At 41.5% G+C, this 6,000-nt stretch overlaps 1 pseudogene; it reads right to left on the bottom strand.

Moving 5' to 3' along the window:
- Positions 1 to 4,290: 4,290 nt before the first annotated feature.
- On the bottom strand, positions 4,291 to 5,710 carry LOC129033096 (putative elongation factor 1-alpha-like 3; annotated as a pseudogene).
- Positions 5,711 to 6,000: the final 290 nt, after the last annotated feature.

Genomic DNA, 6,000 nt, shown 5'->3' on the forward strand with positions numbered 1-6,000 from the left:
TTGTTTTGTTTGTTTGTTTTTTGAGACATTGTTTCGTTCTTGTTGCTCAGGCTGGAGTGCAATGGCGCAGTCTCGGCTCACTGCAACCTCCGCCTCCCGGGTTCAAACGATTCTCCTGCCTCAGCCTCCCGAGTAGCTGGGATTACAGGCGCCCGCCACCATGCCCGGCTAATTTTTGTAGTTTTAGTAGAGTCAGGGTTTCACCATGTTGGTCAGGCTGGTCTCAAACTCCTAACCTCAGGCGATCCGCCCGCCTCGGCCTCCCAAAGTGCTGGGATTTACAGGCATGAACCACTGTGCCCGACCTAAGTTTTATATTTGACATTATGGAAACCACGTAGTGTGAAAGAATAATGCACTCTTTAATGGCCTCAGGCAAATTAGAAAACAAGAGAATTTAAGTTTTAAATAATGCCAGATGAAAGCCAGATGACATGACAGCATGTTATACAGCCAAAGGGTTCACATATTTTCATAGAGAAGCCAAGTCTTCCTAAAGTACACAGAAGTATAGGCATGTTATGATCAGTCATATTGCGCATTCATCATTATGAAGGAAAGCATTGCACATTTCCTTTGCGGTAACAACTTCCCTTGTTATTTCATTGTTACATTACTTCATTAGTAATATGGGTAGTAGTTAGTATGAAGCATTGCTTTTTAAATTTTTTTTTTCTTTTGAGACGGAGTTTCGCTCTTGTTGCCCAGGCTGGAGTGCAATGGGGTAATCTTGGCTCACTACAACCTCCACCTCCCAGGTTCAAGCGATTCTCCTGCCTCGGTCTCCCTAGTAACTGGGATTACAGGTGGATGCCACGACGCCCAGCTAATTTTTGTATTTTTAGTAGAGATGGTGTTTCACCATGTTGGTCAGGCTGGTTTCAAACTCCTGGCCTCAGGTGATCTGCCTGCCTTGGCCTCCCAAAGTGCTAGGATTACAGGCGTGAGCCACCGTGCCTGGCCTGCTTTAAAAATTTTTTAAAGTACTGTTACATTGAGATGCACTATCAGATTCATTGGCCCAACAATAACAGATAGGTGTTCAAAAACTAGCTCCTTGTTAAAAACAGGAAAGAAATTGACAGCAATTATCTAATTTTAGCAAAACAATATTTGTAAATTAATTTTAACTTTATAGTGCTATAAGAACTGTAAGCATAATGACTTTGCACAAAGCTTTATCAACGGATTTGTTTAAGTAATATTATAATGTAAATAAGAAGTCAACATCAGGGGTTTGAGAGAATTGTTCCTCTTAAAAGGGGTCTGAGCCTTATTTGAGTTAGGGAAACACTGGGCTATAAAATAAAAGCAAACCTTGGCTGGGTGTGCAAAGTCTTCCGTGATCTGGCCCTCAAAATACCACTGCCTCATCTCCTGTCACTCTCCTAGTCAAATCTGAGGTCCTGCCAACATTGTATTTTCCCTGTTCTTACTCTAGCTGTTCCCTCTCCCCAGAACACCCTTCTAAATCTACTCAGCTAAAATAATAATCACAGCCCATAGGCAGGTCTTGGGATTTTAATCCTCCCAGAATGACAATTAGATACTTACTCACTCAACGGAATAAAATGGTACGATATGTCTAACATCTCATTATGAGATGTATATGGAGAATTCTCCCACATTGTATTGTGAAGAATGGACTGAGCACCTGTCAGGTCACTACCTGGGAATCAACAGGATCCCTCTAAGCCAGAGAAGCAGGACCAATAGTCCAGAAAAAACAGAGCCTTCTCCAAAAAACAGGAGTGTCAGACAGAATAGTCAATCCCAGCCATTCTCCAATACTTCTCTTAAATGTTTTGCTTGATAAATATGGACTTTTGACCAGAAGAAGAGATAAACAACTTTGGTGTAAAGGTTGTTATCACTAGTGATCCCTCCCTCCTTCCCTCTCTCCTGCTGTTTCTTTCTCTCTTTCTTTCTTGAGGCAGAGTCTCACCCTATCACCTAGGCTGGAGTGCAGTGACATGATCTCGGCTCACTGCAACCTCTGCCTCCTGGGTTCAAGTGATTCTCCTGCCTCAGCCTCTGGAGTAGCTGGGATTACATGCATGCACCACCACGCCTGGCGAATTTTTGTATCTTTAGTAGAGACAGGGGTTTTGCCATATTGGCCAAGCTGGTCTCAAACTCCTGAGCTCAAGTGATCCACCCACTTCGGCCTCTCAAAGTGCTGGGATTACAGGCGATAGCCACCACACCTGGCAGGCTGCAATTTCTTTCAGTCAAAACAGTTCAATTGTTGAGACCCTGAGGAAAAAGTGTGTATTCTTAAAACAGAAACTGTATACTTTATTGATTATAGGAGACCACCAGTGAGAAAAAAATCAGCATTGTTTTTCAGCAACTAAAGTTGCCGTATAGGTGTATTCGATAAGTCGTGATACCAAAGCATCTTTTTCAACTTTCATCCTAATATTAGATCTAGGTAGATGGCATGTGGCCTGCAGCTGTCAGGTCACTGATCTAAAGGAAAAGGGAAAAAAAAGATTCCTCCTTGAGTCAGTCTAAGTTTAAATTGCTCAAGGATTCAGGGATTAAAATTTATGTCTATTTTAATTTCTACTTGCTTGCAGCTTATAGTTCTCAACAATCTTTAGGTTTTAAAATACTTAATCAGGTTTTTAAAAATTTCTTCATTTATTTGTATATATGCTATTTGCATTTTATATTCTATATGTAGCACATTTGAGACAATTTTTTCAAGTTTTTTTCTAGATTCCTATTTACTTAAAACAGTATTTCCACAAAATAATCCATGAAATACTAACCCTGCAAGATATTCTGAAAAAAAGAGAAAATTTCCAAAATCAACTAAGTTTGGAAAATTGTGTATATCATAGTCAAAAGTTACATTAATATATTAGCTAGGCCAAGTGCAGTGGCTCATGCCTGTAATTTCAGCATTTTAGGAGGCTGAGGCAGGAGGATTTCTAGGAGCCCAGGAGTTTAAGACCAGCCTGGGCAACATAGTGAGACTCCATCTCTGAATATATATAAAATAAATATATATAATATATAATAAATATATTTATATTTTTATATATTTATATTTATAGATTTAATATATTTATATATTAAATATAAAATATATAAAAATATAAATATATATTATATATAATACATAAAATATATTTATAATATAAGCTAAATACTCTGAGAAATCCTGCAACAATGAAAGCTGGTTAGTCTTGTTTAGTTCAGCATTTCTCAGACTTATTGGAACATTTTATCAGTCCATTTTCATACTGCTATGAAGAAATACCTGAGACTGGGTAACTTATAAAGAAAAAAGAGGTTTAATGGACTCAGTTCCACACAGCTGGGGAGGCCTCACAATCATGGTGGAAGGCAAAGGAAGGACAAAGGCATGTCTTACATGGTGGCAGGCAAGAGAGCGTGTGCAGGGGAACTGCCCTTTTTTAAGCCATCAGATCTCGTGAGACTTCTTCACTATCAGGAGAACGGCATGGGAAAAACCCGCCCCCATGATTCAATTACCTCCCACCAGGTCCCTCCCATGACACATGGGGATTATGGGAGCTACAATTCAAGATGAGATTTGGATGGGGACACAGCCAAACCATATCAAACATGAAATAACAAAAATAATATTTTAGAAACAGCATTTAACACTCTCTGGAATTAATGTTTTACAGAAAATGCTTTGGCAAATGCTTATCTAAAATCACTTTTTAGGCCGGGTGCGGTGGCTCATACCTGTAATCCCAGCACTTTGGAGGCCGAGGTGGGTGGATCACCTGAGGTCAGAAGTTCGAGACCAGCCTGACCAACATGGTGAAACCCCGTTGCTACTAAAAATACAAAAAATGAGCCAGGCGTGGTGGTGGGTGCCTGTAATCCCAGCTACTTGGGAGGCTGAGACAGACTTGAAACCAACCGGGAGGTGGAGATTGCAGTGAGCCGAGACTGCACCATTGCAATCCCGCCTGGGCAACGGGTGAAACTCCATCTCAAAAAATAAAAGTCACTTTTTTTTTTCTCATTAAACTTTGTTTTAATGGGTCTCAAAATTCTGTGACAGATTTTTGGTCAAGTGTTTCCATTAAAAAGTACTAATTTTTAAAACTAATAATTTAAAACTGCCACACACACAAAAATAAAACCAAAGTGGTCCACAAAACATTCTTCTTTCCTTCTGAAGATTTTACGATGCATTGTTATCATTAACCAGTCTTTTACTATTAAACTTAAATGGCCAATCGAAACGAACAGTTCTGAGACTGTTCTTCCACCACTGATTAAGAAGACCAGGGTGGCAGGTATTACGGATAACATTCATTTAGCCTTCTGAGCTTTCTGGGCAGGCTTGGTGACCTTGCCAGCTTCCACAGCCTTTTTGTCCACTGCTTTGATGACACCCACGACAACTGTCTGTCTCATATCATGAACGGCAAAGCGACCCACAGGTGGATAGTCTGAGAAGCTCTCAACACACATGGTTCCTTGCCAGGAACCGTATCAACGATGGCAGCATCACCAGACTTCAAGAATTTAGGGCCATCTTCCAGTTTCTTACTATAACGGTGATCAATTTTTTCCTTCTGCACAGGAAACTTGCATGCAATGTGAACCATGTGGCAATCCAGTACAGGGGCATAGCCAGCACTGATTTGGCCTGAATGGTTCTGGATAATCACCTGAGCAGTGAAGCCAGCTGCTTCCATTGGTGGTTCGTTTTTGCTGTCACCAGCAACATTGTCATGACGAACATCCTTGACAAACACATTCTTGACACTGAAGCCCACATTGTCCCCAGGAAGACCTTCACTCAAAGCTTCATGGTGCGTTTTGACAGACTTTACTTCAGTTATAACGTTGACTGGAGCAAAGGTGACCACCATACCAGGTTTGAGAATGCCAGTCTCCACTCAGCCAACAGGAATAGTACCAATACCACCAATTTTGTAGACATCCTGGAGGAGCAGGCACAAGGGCTTGTCAGTTGGACCAGTTGGTGGTAGGACGCAGTCCAGGGCCTCAAGCAGTGTGGTTCCACTGGCATTTTCGTCGTTACCGGTGACTTTCCATCCCTTGAACCAAGGCGTGTTAGCACTTGGCTCCAGCATGTTGTCATCATTCCAACCAGAAATTGGCACAAATGCTACTGTGTCGGGGTTGTAGCCAATTTTCTTAATGTAGTGCTGACTTCCTTAACGATTTCCTTGTATCTCTTCTGGCTGTAGGGTGGCTCAGTGTAACCATTTTGTTAACACCAACAATTAGTTGTTTCACACCCAGTGTGTAAGCCAGAAGGGCATGCTCTCGGGTCTGCCCATTCTTGGAGATACCAGCTTCAAATTCACCAACACCAGCAGCAACAATCCGGACAGCACGGTCAGCCTGAGATGTCCCTGTAATCATGTTTTTGATGAAGTCTCTGTGTCCTGGGGCATCAATGATAGTCACGTAGTACTTGCTAGTCTCAAATTTCCACAAAAGAGATATCAATGGTGATACCACATTCATGCTCAGCTTTCAGTTTATCCAAGACCCAGGCATACTTGAAGGAGCCGTTTCCCACCTCAGCAGCCTCCTTCTTAAATTTTTCAATGGTTCTTTTGTCAATGACGCCACATTTGTAGATCAGATGGCCAGTAGTGGTGGACTTGCCTGAATCTACAAGTCCAATGACAATAATGTTGATATGCATCTTTTCCTTTCCCATTTGGCTTGGTAGTTTTCATGACACCTGTGTTCTAGCGGCAAACCTGTTGCGAAAAAGAGTAATGTCACTTTTTAAAAAAAGAAAAAACAACCACAAACTTCCCAAAGGGGCAGGGATTCTCCAGTGATAAAGAGTGATGCTGAGGACAGCAGAAGGGTGAATCCTATCAGTATCCAGCTGAGTGAGGCTAAGAGAAAAGGGCCTTATGCTTACAGGAACTGGGGTTGCTGCAGTCAACCCAGACATTTTAAGTTCAGAATATTCCATTTAGGCTGAAGCAACCTGGGAAATCTTAGGCTAGACAG

Source organism: Pongo pygmaeus, chromosome 2, assembly GCF_028885625.2.
Source record: "Pongo pygmaeus isolate AG05252 chromosome 2, NHGRI_mPonPyg2-v2.0_pri, whole genome shotgun sequence".
Lineage (NCBI taxonomy): Eukaryota > Metazoa > Chordata > Mammalia > Primates > Hominidae > Pongo > Pongo pygmaeus.